Source organism: Acanthochromis polyacanthus, chromosome 14 (assembly GCF_021347895.1).
Source record: "Acanthochromis polyacanthus isolate Apoly-LR-REF ecotype Palm Island chromosome 14, KAUST_Apoly_ChrSc, whole genome shotgun sequence".
Taxonomy (NCBI): domain Eukaryota; kingdom Metazoa; phylum Chordata; class Actinopteri; family Pomacentridae; genus Acanthochromis; species Acanthochromis polyacanthus.
The window spans coordinates 3,533,385-3,549,265 of NC_067126.1; the positions used below are offsets into that span (position 1 = coordinate 3,533,385).

Genomic DNA, 15,881 nt, shown 5'->3' on the forward strand with positions numbered 1-15,881 from the left:
AAATTCTAAGTCATTTTGACCACATTTTAAGACGTTTTGAACAGTTTTGGAGTCATTTTTGGACATGTTTTTGTAATGTTGGCCACTCTGAATCATTTTGGATACATCTGAAGTAATTGTTGGACCATTTTAATCCTTTCAGACTGTTTTGTGGTTTTCTTGTCATGTTGGGCAGATTTTGAGACATTTTCACCAGATTTTCTGTCATTTTGAACACTTTTTTGGGTCATTTTGGACAGTTGAATCATTTAGTCATCTTGGGAAGTTTGGGAATCATTTTGGATGGTTTTCAAGTAATTTTGGACACGTTTGTAACGTTGGACATGTTTTGAGTCATTTTGGACAAGATTGAACAATTTTAGTCTGTTAGGACAGTTTTTCAGTTATTTTGGACAGTTATCTTGTCATGTTGGGCTGCACAGCGGTGTAGTGGTTAGCACCTTCACTTTGCAGCAAGAAGATCCCCGGTTCAAATCCCAGCCTGGGATCTTTCTGCATGGAGTTTGCATGTTCTCCCTGTGCATGCGTGGGTTTTCTCCGGGTACTCCGGCTTCCTCCCACAGTCCAAAAACATGCTGAGGTTAATTGATTACTCTAAATTGTCTGTAGGTGTGATTGTGTGTCTGTATATGTAGCCCTGTGACAGACTGGTGACCTGTCCAGGGTGTCCCCTGCTGTCAGCTGGGATAGACTCCAGTGGCCCTAGTGAGGATAAAGCGGTGTATAGAGGATGGATGGATGGATCTTGTCATGTTGGGAAACTTTTGAGACATTTCCACCTGATTTTCCATCATTTTGAACACTTTTTGGGTCATTCTGGACAGTTCTGTCTGCTGCAGGTTGGTTGGTTGGATGAGTGGGAGGAAGAAGCCTAATGAACTGTGAGCAGCGACCTTCCTACGTAGAATTAACATAAATCCATCCTGGAAAAACAGGATAAAAATACGAAGCAGCAGCAGCAGCAGCAGCAGCAGATGAGACGCTGAAGTCTGCAGGGATTGAAGAAGCTTCTCGCTGATCCTGGTGAGTCACGTCGAGGAGCTGCGTGAAACAGAAACCGACATCCTGCCGTTTCCTCTCAGAGCTCGGCTGGATCTGGTGTTTGTTCGCGGCTTCGTCAGCGGCCCGGCCTCATGTTCCATTTCTATTTTTGCATGTTCGACTACAGCAGATGAAAGAGCGCCGAGGTTTTTTCGCCTCAAAGCTCAAGTTCCTTTTGAAAGAGTACTTCTTTTATTTATTTATTTCCTCCTCTTCTGTGAGAGAACAGCCAACTGTATTATTATCCAGAAGGAGTTGGAGGAAAAACTCCAGCCTTAATTAAAGCACAAGAGGAGAAGTCTGCTTCTTATTTTAGATTAACAAAGGCTCAAAGCTTCAGTCTCATTGCTGGAGGCTGCAGTCTGAAAGTGAAGCTTAGACGTCAAATCTGAGAGAAATACGGGATTATTAGGGACACCAGTTATTAATGTGGTGATGCGGTAATAAAGTTTCAGTTAAATAAAACAGCAGGAAGAGGAAAATGTGACTTCAGGGACTTTATCTGAGCTCTGGTTGGTCTGAGTGTTTGTGAAGCTTCTCATCTTCTGGATTTTCATCACAAAGTCTTCAAAAGTTGAGTCATTTTGGACATTTTTGAGTTATTTGAAGTTCTAAAGTACTTTTGGACAAATTTTAGTCATAATGAACAGGTTTCAAGTCATTTTGGACAGCTTCTTGGCACGTTGGATGGAATTTGAGATATTTGGACCAAATTTAGACCCAACAGACAAACCTTAAATCTTTTTGGACAGATTTAGTCTTTAGCTTTGCAAAACAACGTTGGACATTTTTGAGCTATTTCTGACCTTTTTTTAAGCAACTTTGGACCAATTCCAAGTCATTTTAAACAATTTTAGTCATTTTGGACAGATTAAACAAGACACTAAATGACAAAAACTAGACATGAAATGACAAAAATCAGAAACAAACCGGCAAAAATGACACAAAACAACAAAAGCAAGACATAAAAGGACAGAAACGAAAGCAAAAGGACAAAAATGAGACACAAAATGACATAAACGAGACACAAAACAACAAGAACAAGACACAACACGACAAGAACAAGACAGAAAAAAACAAATACAAGACACAACACGACAGAAACGTCATCAGCAGGTTATGCTAACATGTCTAACACGTTCCATTAATAATGAATAACAGACTTATGATTCTTCTTTGTTATTTGAGCAGGAGCTTTTTTCTTGGCGGCTGGTTATCCTGACAGCTCTCTCCTCTCGATTCCTCTGGTGCGTTTAATTAACACTTCCATGGTGTTAAGGGCTGCGAACACCACAAGATGTATTTTCTATTTCCAACCGGCAGCAACAAACGGCTGCAAGGAGAGAAAATGAAAGGAGTGAGGATCGTTATTGTTCATGTGAGCGGAGCTTCTGGCCTCATTCAGGAGCAGAAAAGTGCTGCTCTGTGGTCAGCATCTCCTCATTTTAGTGGACTTCTCCGTCCTCAGATTTCAGTTTTCTTCCTGTCAAAGTGTCTCCAAGATGCAATCAAAGCTGAGAGTCGGTCGCTCGGAGAGATTCACGCTGAGCTGACAGCATGTGGAGAATCAGACGAGCTCATATTCTGCTTTTTGAGGGATTTTCACAGAATAGAGCTGCTTTTTCTGCTCTGTCGCTGCACAATGAACACAGAAAAGACAGAGCGAGGTCCTTTTTTAAAGTACGGGATGAATTGAAACATAAAATATATAAAAGTAAAGTAGAAAAATAGTTTTTACTTCTGGATATAACACTTAACTAAATGTACATTAAATTACAAAGGATTAATGTGTCTTATTTTTGTCATTTTGTGTCTGGTTTAGTGGTTTTTTGTCTTGTTTTTTGTCATTTTGTTTCTTATTTTTGCTGTTTTGTGTCTTGGTTTAGTCAATTTGTGTCTCATTTTTGTCTTTTTGTGTCTTGTATTAGTTGTTTTGTGTCCTGTTTTAGTCGTTTTGTGTTTCGTTTCGGTTATTTTGTGTCTTGTTTTGTCATTTTGTGTTTGTGTTTCGTCAATTTGTGTCTTGTTTTGTTGTGTTGTGTCTCGTTTTTGTGGTTTTATGTTTCGTTTCTGTTATTTTGTGTCTTGTTTTTGTCTTTTTGTGTCATATTTTTGTCATTAACATCACCTAACAGTTTTCCTAAAGAACGGGCACAGGGGGGTACAACAGATATTTTTGGGGGCCACCAAGAAGTTGTAAGAAAAAAGGAAAGCTGCTACCAACCTCTGGCTTTTACAAAGTATTTTTCATTAAATTATGGACTTGTTTCCTTGTTTCTGTGAATTCCAGCATCATCAGCTGCAGCATCTGCCTGTTCTGTAAAACTGTTAGCTCAGCCACAGAATCCTGAGAGCAGTTAAGAGACAAATATTGTACAAGAACAGCTCTATATACAGCCCTGTTAGTTTCCACTTCTTAGAATGTTTACTGACAATTATCACACCTAAAATAAGAAATAATATTCTGGACTTTTAGCAGCTAGTTCTCAGCTGTAAACCATAAACATCACAGGGTTCTGTATGCTAATCAGTCTGAATCAAAATGAGTTCTACCCAATACACAGTGAACAACAACAATCTGTACCTTTATCTGTGCTAAAATAATCTGAAATGTTCTGTGCAGGAATGTACACTTTAAATACAGTAAGTAGCACTCTGTACATCTAATATTAAACCTGAGAACAATAACAAACAGGAACAATATTCCACATTCTTAAATCATTTAATAGTTCACAGCTCAGCAAACATCACAGTGTTCTGCATAGAAATCACTAAAAGCTGCTCTCAGTGATCTTCCACAGTGAGCAGATGTTCTTGTGTTGCAGGTCCATGGTCCAGACGTGGACATCAAACAGGTCGGGGGGGGTCTGGTACTGTGGACTTCCTAGAGCTCCTCCTCTTTCTGCATTCTTCATATGGGATGGAAATAAAGTAACGTTGGTTTAGCACGTCCATCAAATCCTGTAGGTGTGAAGCAGGAAGCCCTCCACAGTGAGGATGTGAGTCTCCTCCTCAATGTGGTCGGACTTCAGGACCATCTCTGTGTCCAGGGTGTTACTAACGCCATGAGACTTCTCAAACTTCACCGGGTTCTCCAGCCACGCGTAGATCCTCCTCATCATGGCGTCCATGTCCAGAGCAGTGATGACATCGTACTGCTTAAAGCCATCTTCACCAACTTCAATCTGATCTTGGGGCTTGAAGAAGTCATCCTGATGGACCACGCAGCAGTTGGGCAGGTTCTTGATGAGGCTGGTTTTCCCTCCATCGGTTACGCCGCCGATAACGATGATGTACTTCATGTTCTCAGATCATCAAAGCTCGGAAAAAGGGTCAAAAATGCCAACAAAAACTGGGTCGGGAGCGATCGGACGTAGAAGAAAGCTGAAAAAGAGAAGGTTGCAGCAGGAAACATCACCTACTGGAGTCCTCCATGGACCTTGAGTTCAGTGAGTAAGGTCAGAGCAGAAAGGAAGCTGCCACTCAGACGCCGTTCTTCCACCCAGAGAGGACCTCTTTCTGCTGTCGCTGCTACACTTACTGCCCTAGTGGAGGTTTTAGGTGGAATATTCCTTTTAACCAGCCCCTCAGGTCTCTTTGAGGATTTTGGATGGAATACTCGGTTAAACCAACATTTTAGGTGCATGTCCAGGGATTTAAGGTGGAATGTTCCTTTAAGGTGGATGTGTGAGGACCTTGTGGGTGGAATACTTCCTGAAACCAACCTTTTAGGTCAATATTCAAAGATTTAAGGTGGAATATTCCTTTAAACCATTTTAAATTTCATGTTTTGATCATTATCCAGTGAGAAACCTCAATCCAGACTCCTCATAAAGACGTTTGAGATTTATGCTGTTATTTGTTTAGTCCAGACTAAATGACAAATCCACAACTGTAATTTTATTTCAGGACTCGGTTATTAAAAGTCAAAACAATCCATGTGACTCTAAAAACTCAGGTTTACAAACTCTAACATTAAACTCTCCACAAGAATCCAAAATAAGTTGGACTTCTACATGAGAGCTTTAGTTATTGTTCATCTACTTCCTGAAAAGTTTGGTCAATAAAAAAGACAAAAACTCATATTTTCAGCTGAACTAAATGTGGCGTGGCGAGGGGGAGCTCTAAGGGAAGGGGAATGGAGAATGGGGAGAAATGGCTAGGATTCACATAAATATTGCGACAACGCCACCCAGGGGAATTTCACCCCCGGGACATTCAAGTCAACATGATCAACCAAGGACCATTTAAACACTGAAGGCACACAGGTTCATAATCACTTGGGCTGAGACGTGTTTCCAAAAATACAACAATTTCTTTATTAATTATGGCATTAAATATAAAAAGCAAGCCACCAGTTTAAAAGCGAGAATCAGGAGTACTAAACTTAAACAATAAAGGGAGCAGGCTGGCTTACCATGGCGGCAGGCAAACAAATAACCAAAAGGAAGAAAAAGGGGGTCCAAATAATCACACCTGTGACAACACACCAACGAAAAGGGATCCGTGAACCACCACCAGGGATTAAACTGCCGCCGAGGCTCACCAAACCTGCACAAAAGAAACAAATAATTAGTACTCCTGATTTAGCAGTGCTGGTGACCAGACCAATATACACAGTAAAAACACACACGCACACTCACTCACTCCACACAATAACCTTTAAAACACAGGTGACATATGAGGCATGATAATCCTCATAGCCTGAGGTTTTTTACAGAAAAAGTACAATGCAGTAACTCTACACACGTTGGCGGTAAACCTAATGGAAAATACACACCAACACAGTCAAACACAGCAAGTTGTCGGCACCAATCACAGAGCCGGCAAACAGACCGAGAACAAGAGCCGCAACCAAGAGCCGGCGAAAAGAAAGAAAAACCGAAAGAACCGAGACAGCCGAAACAGCAGCCAGTCCAGGGAACGATGACGTCCAATGAACCACACGTCTAGCTGCAACCTAGTAAAGGTAGACAATTAAGCAGAATTGTCATTAAATAACATCACCTGGACTTCATTGATCACTTCCTCATTGAGCGATACATACCCGGTTAGCTGTGGCGCAGCGTAGAAGCAATGCAGGAGGAGGAGATCCAATGACAACAGCAAATAAACTGCAGCAACCACACAAAATCAGGGACCAGTTGACACATCAGATCACATAATGTGGACCGCATAGCTTACCCTGTCGTCACAGAAGCACCCACGGCACGCTGAACGGAGCGACCCGTCTCCCAGCGTCACTAAACAAAGTAAAGCAGGCTGTCACTAAATGCGCTGCACATCACAAAAGGGAAGGGGGAAAAGCCCATTACCTGTACCGATGATATGATGTGCGTCCCGATTGATCACGCCAGATCCAGCCCGCTTGGCTGCAGTTACCACCACGGGGAGAGCTCAAGAGAAAGCATGAGACTGAGGTGAAACCACCCACCTGTGTATATATATGCAGCGGCTCCGGATACCACCCCGCTGTCACAGCGATGATTGAAATAGCACAGTGCCACACAGTGGCTAGGAGGGAGAAACCATCCGGCCACATAAAGACACACTTTGTGATTTTTCTGCTCACATGTTGTGTTGTTGTAAACTTACTCTTTCAACCCCCTGGAAACCAGCGTTTGTCCTGTTTTTGTGTCGCTCCTAGACAGCTGGTTGCAATGTTTTTAAGCAACACACCATACTATGACATTTTTACAGTGAAGGTTCTACTATGGAACCAGTCTGACATGTTCAGGCGTTCTTTGTGTGAAAACTCAGAGATTTCAGGGATCAGAAAGTGGTTTTCAACTTTCTTTGTTAACTTTCTGCTTCAACTTTAAACTAAATGTCCTTCACTAAGCCAGCCATCTGGACTTCCAGTAAGCTGTGTTCCTATTGGCTGTTCAGGTGGCTGCTTGGTGTAATCAGGAACACCTGAGCAGCTCAGTGTCTTCCTGTTTTATGTCTGCAGTCAAACATTTCCTCTGTTTCTCTTCACTGAACCGGGTTTGGCTCCGTTGCTTTAGTTTGTTCTTTAGGTGTTGGCTTGCAGCTTCCAGCAGTAAAATCCTCTTTAATGTGTTTCTTGGTGTGTTTTAGGGCTTTGTACTGGATAGTTGTCTTGGTAAATGTGGTTCTTTAGCCACAGTTAGCACATGGTGCTAATGTGTGCAGTGATTAGTGAATTTGGTGCAGCTGAGTTGTGTCTTTATCTTGGCTGTAGTGAGTCTTTAGAGGTTTTTGGTTGTTTGTGAACCAACGTTGGTTGTCCTGAAGGTAAGAGTTCCTGTCCTGATTCTCTGTTTAAAGAGCTTCTCTGGTTGGCTGCAGGAGACTTTAGCGTTTGGGTTGTGCTAGTTTGGTTTTTGTACGGTTTCATTTGGACGACTATCTTGAGGCCCCTCCATGTGGTTTAGTGAGGTTTTCTGGAACAGTTCTACAAAGCAACCTGCAGCAGAAGAGACTTTGAGAGTTTTTAGGAAGTTCTGGAGAGCAGACTTTAGAGCAGCACAAACATTTGTCAGCAGTTTGAGCAGGAGAAGGTGAGCTTCAGAGTAGAAATGAGAAGGAAACCTTGTTGACCCGTGTGGTGAGGTCCTGTACCAAGAGTTTGAGCAGGTTGTGAAGAGTCTGTAGTTCTTTGGTCTGAAAGCACCAGAAGAGTCGACTCATTAAAGGAGAAAACAGGAGATATTGTTGGTTCTTCTGTCGCTCTGCAGTTTCCTTAGACTGAATATCAAGTTTCTATTTTAAATGATTTCCTGTGTGAGCCCAAGAAGACTTCAATAAACTCCCTCCATCCCCTGAACAAAACTCATTGTTTTACCATGTTGAATCTTTTTTAAATGTTTTTGAGTTTTAATCAGTTTTTTCTCTTTGCTTGTGTAGTTTTGTCATCTGTGTGAAAGGTGCTAAACAGATAAAGTTGAATTGATAAACTGAATAAGTGACTGACTCATGATTGTGACAACAGAAGTATTTTTATTGTGATTTAAGGGTTTGATTCATTTTTAAGGTTGGGGTTAAAATCCTGACAGAAAAAAAAAAGAAATAAACTACATTAAAAAAACAATTAAATCAAAGGGAAAAAACCATTTAATACAATAAAATGCTTAAAAAGAAAATTAAACATTAATTACAATTAAATTATTGTAAACAGACTAAATATTGAATTACATAATTAAACAGAAGACAACATTTAATTATGGAATTAAACATTTTTAAACATAAATATCAAACATTAAATATGAAATATTTTAGATAATTAAACATTTAAAAAAACAAAACATTTAATTAGATTATTTAACCTTTAGAAAGACAAAACATTTAAAGAAAAAAATTAATGTTTAATTAGAAAATTAAATCTTAAAGACAATAAAACTAAATAGGAATTAAACAGAAAATACAACGAAGCATTTAAAAAGAAAATTAAACATTAAAAGGTGGTAAAACATTTAAAAAGAAAAACCTTAAAGATTTAATCTAAAAATTAAACATTAGGAAAGAAAAGGAAATTTTTCAAACAAACCGATAAAACATTTGAAAAAACAACAATTAAACATTAAAAGACAAAACATTTAGAAATCAAATCAGACATTAGAAAAGAATAAAAGATGAGAAAAGAGCAAAACTAAACATTTAAGAAGAATCAAACTAAAGACAAAACATTTGAAAAGACACCAGTTAGACTTTAGAAAATCAAATTAAACAGAAGAGACGATAAAACGATGAAAAAGAGCAAAAACAGATAAAGGTCTTAAAGTGTTTTCTAGTCTGAAATGAAAACATCAAGTTGTTTCTTCAAACATTTCCTCTTTCTGTGTTCTTGGTTTGACTGTGGACAGATTTACTAAGAACTCATTTCAGAAAACTGCTTTCCAGATAAAGTCTACTAGTAGCTGAAGGCATCGATCAAACTAATGTTACCTTCTGATCTCCACAAACTTTACTGTTCAGTGAAGAGAATCAAAGTTTGTTCAGGATTTCTAAAGAACCCACAGGTGAAGGTCTGAGAAGAACTCAGATGGATGGTCTAAATGTGAAATCAAGACTCATGGTCACAAGTTTTAAGGCTTCTGTTCACCACAAAGTTCAAACTAACACAGAAGTACTGAGAAACTTTTAAAACTTCAGTCCTCAGACTGTGTGAAAGTTAAATCTAACAGAGATCTACTGTGGGAGTTAGAAAATTTCATCCCTCAGACTGTGTGAAGGTTCAAACTAACAGAGATCTACTGTGGGAGTTAGAAAATTTCAGTCCTCAGACTGTGTGAAGGTTCAAACTAACAGAGTTCTACTGTGGGAGTTAGAAAATTTCAGTCCTCAGACTGTGTGAAAGTTCAGGTCCTGAGGACTCGGAAGGTGTGGAGGCTTTGGAAAGTCTTGGAACTGAGGGTTCAACCCTCCAGCACAAAGGCTGAAGTCCAAGCTCCTGAGAAAAACGTTTGAGTGGAGACTCGAGTTAATAAAACGACAAAAAAAAGATGAAAATTACGCAAAAAAAAGAAGAATTACTGTCTGAGTGAGTAGCTCAGGGGGTAAGAAGAGAGACTACCAAGTGGAAGGTAGCAGGATCAAGTCCCACCTCTGGCATTTCTCTTTGTCTTAGTTTTTAAGAAAATTGAAAAAAGCTCTGGTTTTGAACCAGCAACCTACAGCTCCATAGCCAAACTCTTAACTTGCTGAGCTACAGATCAGCTAAGTCAAAATAAACTCGTCGTCCCTTTGACATCATAGTTTCCAAGTGACCACATGGGTGGAGTCAGGGTGGAGAGTAGGAGTGGAGGTGGGTGGCAGCCTTTTCTTGTTTTGGTTTATAAAATGTCAAACACAAATATATTCAGTTTACTGTCATAAAAACCAAAAAGATTTACATTCGTTATGCAGGAATCAGACAGTTTTTCACTTTTTATCTCAGTTTAGTCAGAAAGATAGTTGATAATGTGTGAATTATTGCAGCTTGTGAGACGTAGAAGGTTTTAATGTTTGGGGCCGAGTGTCAGAAAACATTTAGAAACCAACATCAACTAAATAAAGATTTGAACATCATTAAAGGGATATCCAGCTTTTGCATGACAATGTCTAATTAAAGGACATTTATTTCCAACATAAATGTGTGATATTCATCCTCTGGAGCTTTTCATCACATCGTCTTCCACCTGGACTGGTTTGGTCGGGAGCATGAGCAACAAACATGTGAAAAACTGCACTTTAACATCAATGAATGACACTGAAGTTTGATCTCTACATAAATGAGACTGAGTCTGGATGTGCTGCTCTGTCATTAACTCCTACGTTTAGGGAAAGTTCAAACTAAAGAGGACAGTTCAGATCAGACTTGAGAATGAGCTGATTCTGAACAAACATCTCAGACTTTCTGAGCTTCAGCACCTCTAGAAGATATCTGAACAACAAGCAACTCCAGAGATCCAGAAGTTGGAGAGAGTTAGCTTTAGCTGAGCCACAGAACATGTGGGACGCTAACCTAGCAAACATTTCAGACTTTTCTCTGTGAATTCTGAGAAATAATTTCCTATTTAATGACAGAGCTACACATCTGAACTCAGTCTCATTAAAACAGACTCTAATTCAGTGTCATCCATCCAGATTAAAGTGCAGTTACCCAAAATGTTTGTTGATGAGCTCCAGCAAAACCTGTCCAGGTAGAAGGCCACTTTGACAAACAGGAAGTGGAAGATTCCAAGCAGATTTATAGAAGGGGGAACCGGACTGTACTAAGTGTGGTCCAGTATAGAGGAGTGTTTGTGGGTTTTTAAGGCTGATAATGATTATTAGTGAGACATTTGGAGGAGATATTCATCTGCATTAAATGAAAGTATTTAAAATCTTGGAGTTAAACTTAGAAGAAACCACCAACACAGACTTCGTCCATCTCCTAGAAGGTCTGAAAGGGTGTGTGGAAAGAAATCTGGACGTGATCGGAGAGGTCATCTACAGCTATAAAGCAGAGAGATTGGGGGTGAAGAGTGTGAACCTTCGAACACAGAAAGAACCATCAGCCCAAGTCCAGGAGACAACGAGAGATTGAGAGACTTGTGAAAGAAAGAAAGTGCCTGAGAAAACAATGGAAGAAGGCTTCAGAAGTGGAAAGGAAAGGAACTGAGGCACTACAGGGCGACATCAAGCAGCGTCTTTCAACGCTGCAAAGAGCAGAATGCCTGAGGAAGCAACATAAGAAGAAAGAGCGAACGAGGACGGCCTTCTGCAGAGATCCCTATAAGTTCATCAAAGACCTCTTCGTTAAGGAGAAAACTGGGACCCTCAAAGTACCCATCAGGGAACTAGAGGAACACCTGAGGAAGACCCACTCCGACAATAAGCGGCATGTCACAGCCAGCATTCCAGATGACATGCCGCCAACTGAACCACCTGAGCACCAGATGGACACATGGTCCCCTACGTGGAACGAGGTTGTCAGCACAGTTAAGCAGGCAAGAACAGCGTCAGCCCCTAGGATCAATGGCATTCCATGTAGGCTGTATAAGAACATGCCGGGTATCTTGAAGTACCTCTGGAAGCTAATGGAAGTGGTATGGCAGAAAGGGATGATACCAAAGGCATGGCGAAAGGCAGGAGGGATCCTGATTCCTAAGGAGAAGAATTCCTCAACCATCAACCAGTTCCACCAAATCAGCCTTCTGAATGTGGAAGGAAAGATATTCTTGTCCATTTTCAAGTCTTTTTGGATGAATTTTTGGCATATTGGGCAAAATCTGAAACATTTTGATGGAACTGTGAATCATTTGTAACTTAATGGTGTTTTATGGTGGAACCAGAAGTCTGTTGTGGTTTTTTCAACTACAACACACTTCCAGCTCTTCAGATTAGTGCTAGCATGACGCAAGTCCTTCCTGTAGTTCTTCACTGAGAGTTGACTCCTTCAGCTGGTCGCTCACCTGCTGACTTCTTGACTTCCTGGACTTCAGGTTGTTGGTCTCTGAGCTGTAAATCCGTCCAACGCGACTGTAAGCCTCGCAGCAGAGGACAAATAAAGATAAACTCGCTGGAGCTGCAGAGATCCGCAGACAGACGGCAGCTGGTTTTACACTGAGACTGCGACGGATACATGACAACACCTCTAAATTATTATAAATCACCAGGAGTTAGCAAACAGCTCTGTGAGAGAGAGAAGGAGCTGGAATGAAGAGGAGCTGCAGAAATCTACACTTTTACAACATTTAAGCATGAAAACAGATTCTACCAGGCTCCAAAAATAGCACTATAAACCTGTAAACGTGCAGAATAGCTTTAATGACATAACAAAACAGGTTTATAGAGTTTAGCCGCTATCGTTGTCAGAAGAAGAACTTCTGCAGGTTGTTTTGTTGTTGTTCAAAAGGTCTCTGATTAGAGAGATTCACGTAAAACCTTCTATAAAAGCAGCAGCAGACGGTAAATGTATTTATATCTGCGTTCAGGTGTCGAGCTGCCGGTGTAAAAATAATCCGGAGATAATGGCTTTGTTCTCATCAAGTTAAACGAGATGCTTTTCTTTCTGTTTACAGCCAACTCATTTAATTACAGCTCATCTGGGATCATCTGCAAAACGTTGTCAGTGAAATTAAAAAGAAAACACCGATTATTTTAGAGAAACAGAGGATTTAGCTGTTTAAAACCCATCTGGATGTAAATGTTATGGATTTATTCTGACCTCAACAAGTTCAAACATGTAAAGAACTTCATGTTTCGTAGATTCTAGACAGAACAGAACTGTGATCTTTACAGGAGTTAAAACTATTTTGGCTTCACTTGTGGATCAATAATGGAAATAAAGTGAAATAATAAGAGTGTGGGGGAATTTAATTAACACGTCAGAAAGTAAACAAGAAGCTTTTTTCTTTCTTTGAATCACTCAGTTGTGTTCAAGCTGCAGAAACTGAATTACAGCAACAATTCAGATGCAATTAGAGGAAAAAGTAACAGCAGAATGTGAAGAAAAATCCTTAAAAAGACCAAAACTTCATTCAAATCAGGGCCTGAACCTGAACGCTGAGCCGTTTTTTTTAATAAAGAACACGTTTGCCGAAGGTTATTACTGGGTGGAAAACACATCGGAGCATTAAAGCAACATTCTTTCCCCCCGTTTTCTTCCAATAAAAACATTTAGCAGCTGAAAAACACAACTCACATCAAAACACAAGTACAGAACAGAGCTGGAGATCATTAAACAGAATTTATCTGCAGGAAAACTGAATTTAGGTGCTATAAAAATTATTCACAGAATTCTGCAAACACCTTCAGTAAATCAGCTCAAAGACTCCTGTTAGAGCAAAACACTGAAGCACAAACAACAGTTAGAGCATCAGACTGTAGCTTATATGCTGTACATGTTTCAGTATTATTATTATTATTATTATGTGTTTTCCACCGTGTTTTTATGGCGCCTGGTATTTTCCTCATTTTTATTAATAATATTAATATTTAGATTAGCTTAATCTAATCTAATAAATATAATGTAATAGAATAAATATATTTATTGTAATTATTGAACATTTCAGTATTCCACTGTGTTTTTATGGTGTATGTTATTTTTTATTAATATGTGAATAAATAAACGATAATAGATTACTATTATATCATATTACATCATATTTTTGTATTTTTATTGTAAATATTGAATGCTACAGTCTTCCACTGTATTTTAATGGCTCCTGGTATTTTTTCTCATTTTATTAGCATTAATAATATTAATATGTAGATAAATATAAGATCAATGTAGCATTATGTCAAATCATATTTTTTATGACATTTTTTAAATTATTTTATTATAATTTCTTATATTATTATTTTTATTTATCCATTGCAGTTATTGACTATTCCACTGTGGTTCAAGGACAATTAATATCAATAAAATGAATATATAGAAAATAATATATTGTATTATACTATTTCATATTTTATTTCATTTTATATTAGATTTTTTTATTTATTGCAATTTTGGAATGTTCCACCTGTTATTTTCCTCATTTTTATTTTTTATTATTTCATATGTATTATTCTATGATTTTTCTGTTTTATGTTGATTAAGATAAGAATATTTACAGTATATTTAATCAAATTCGTTTGAATAGAATAGAATAGAATGGAAAGCCTTTATTGTCATTGTATAACAAGTATACAGTGACATTGGGAGCGCTGCTCCATTTGGTGCTTAGAAATATTTACAATAAAAATACAATGCAATAAAGAATAATTAAAAATAAAATACAGTAAAAATACCATAAAATCCAATGAGAAAGAGCGGCAATTGTAGAAAAACAAGAGCATTTAGATTGCACATACATGATAAAGTGACTTTACAGAGATTCACTGTGAAATATTGCACGTGCAGTGTGTGATCCCAGTGATGTCATTGTGTTCATGTTTTCATGTTGTTCAGAGCACTGATGGCTCTGTGAAGAAACCGTCCCTGAGTCTATTTGTTCTTGTTTTCTGTGCTCTGTAGCGCCGACCAGAGGGCAGAAGGTTGAACAGATTGTGACTGGGATGGGATGGGTTCTAATGTTTGTAGCTCTGCTGAGATAGCGAGAGCTGGAGATATGGTCCATGGAGGGGAGGGGGCAGCCGGTGATCTTCTGGGCGGCGTTGATCACTCTCTGCAGCGCTCTCCTGTTGGCTGCAGTGCACCCAGCATACACACTGATGCAGTAGCCCAGGATGCTCTACATGGTGGCTCGGTAGAAGGTCAACAGCTGCTTCTCCTCCAGGGGGTTTTTCCTGAGCACTCTGAGGAAGTGGAGTCGCTGCTGGGCCTTCTTCACCACCGCCGTGGTGTTAACAGTCCAGGAGAGGTCCTCAGAGATGTGAACACCCAGAAGATGAATGAGTGGACCCTTTCAGTGCAGGTTGATGAGGAGTGGGGCCGGGTCCATGCTGCGTTTGTGGAAGTCCAGGATGAGTTCTTTAGTTTTTGTGGTGTTCAGTGTCAGATTGTTCTCTGAACAGTGTCACAACCTCATCTCTGTATGCCGACTCGTCTCCTCCTCCTCCTTTAATTTTTAGTTTCATTTTTGGTTGCTGCTCTGGATCCTTTTCTTAATAAAAGTGGATTATATGTCTGTAAATATTATTTATGGATGATAAAATAATAAAACTAATGCAAATGGTGCCAAAACATTAAATGACAGCATTATAAAGGTTGTGACCAGTTCCAGTATTTCACTAAATATTTCTACATACTGGATGTTTTGGCACCTTTCTGGTTTTTTCCTCTTTTTTTTCCTCTGTTTATTCTGACTGGATGTTTTATTTCTCTGGTTTTGTTTTCTCTAACTCCTCTGGATCATTATTGTAACTAACAGTAATGAAAGCGTTCAGAGTGTGTTTTCCAGCAGCCTGTTGCTGTGAGCTTTGTTCCACTGAGTCTCCAGACAGATGACATCCATGGCCTCCCTCCTCCTCCTCATGTTCCTGTCAGCTCACATCCAGGGTGAGGACAGTCCTGCTATCTGGGGACCGGGCCGGTGGGGGGTGGGCTGTCAGGACGGCGGGCAGGAGGCCGCCGAGGGCAGAAGGCCGGCTTCTTTAATCCCGTCCGCTCCATCTATTGTTATTTTCAGCTGCTGTCGCTGCCGTGGCCCTCATTATTCCACAGTGAGCTGCTGCAGAGATGAACTCCTCCGACCTCCACAGCGTCCCTCGAGTGGACGAGTTCAGCATCTACATAAAGACCCTGATGTCTTCATCTGCTGCTGCCACTTTAATGAATCTGGAGCAGAGCCTGGACATCCGCGCCTGAGGGGGAACTTTGTGAAATCAGCCACGAAAACTGCTGCTGAAGCCAAATGAAGTTTCACTGCAGTTCCTCAAATGTCCACTAGAGGCGGGCTCCACTCCCC

At 39.8% G+C, this 15,881-nt stretch overlaps 1 long non-coding RNA gene across 1 annotated transcript; it reads right to left on the minus strand.

Annotated features, from left to right (window-relative positions):
- Positions 1–5,336: 5,336 nt before the first annotated feature.
- On the minus strand, positions 5,337–6,516 carry LOC127537008 (uncharacterized). The gene is made up of 3 exons (XR_007946276.1): positions 6,357–6,516; positions 6,226–6,284; positions 5,337–5,592 (listed from the first exon to the last, which is right to left on the minus strand). It is a non-coding gene; the product is annotated as an uncharacterized LOC127537008 (long non-coding RNA).
- Positions 6,517–15,881: the final 9,365 nt, after the last annotated feature.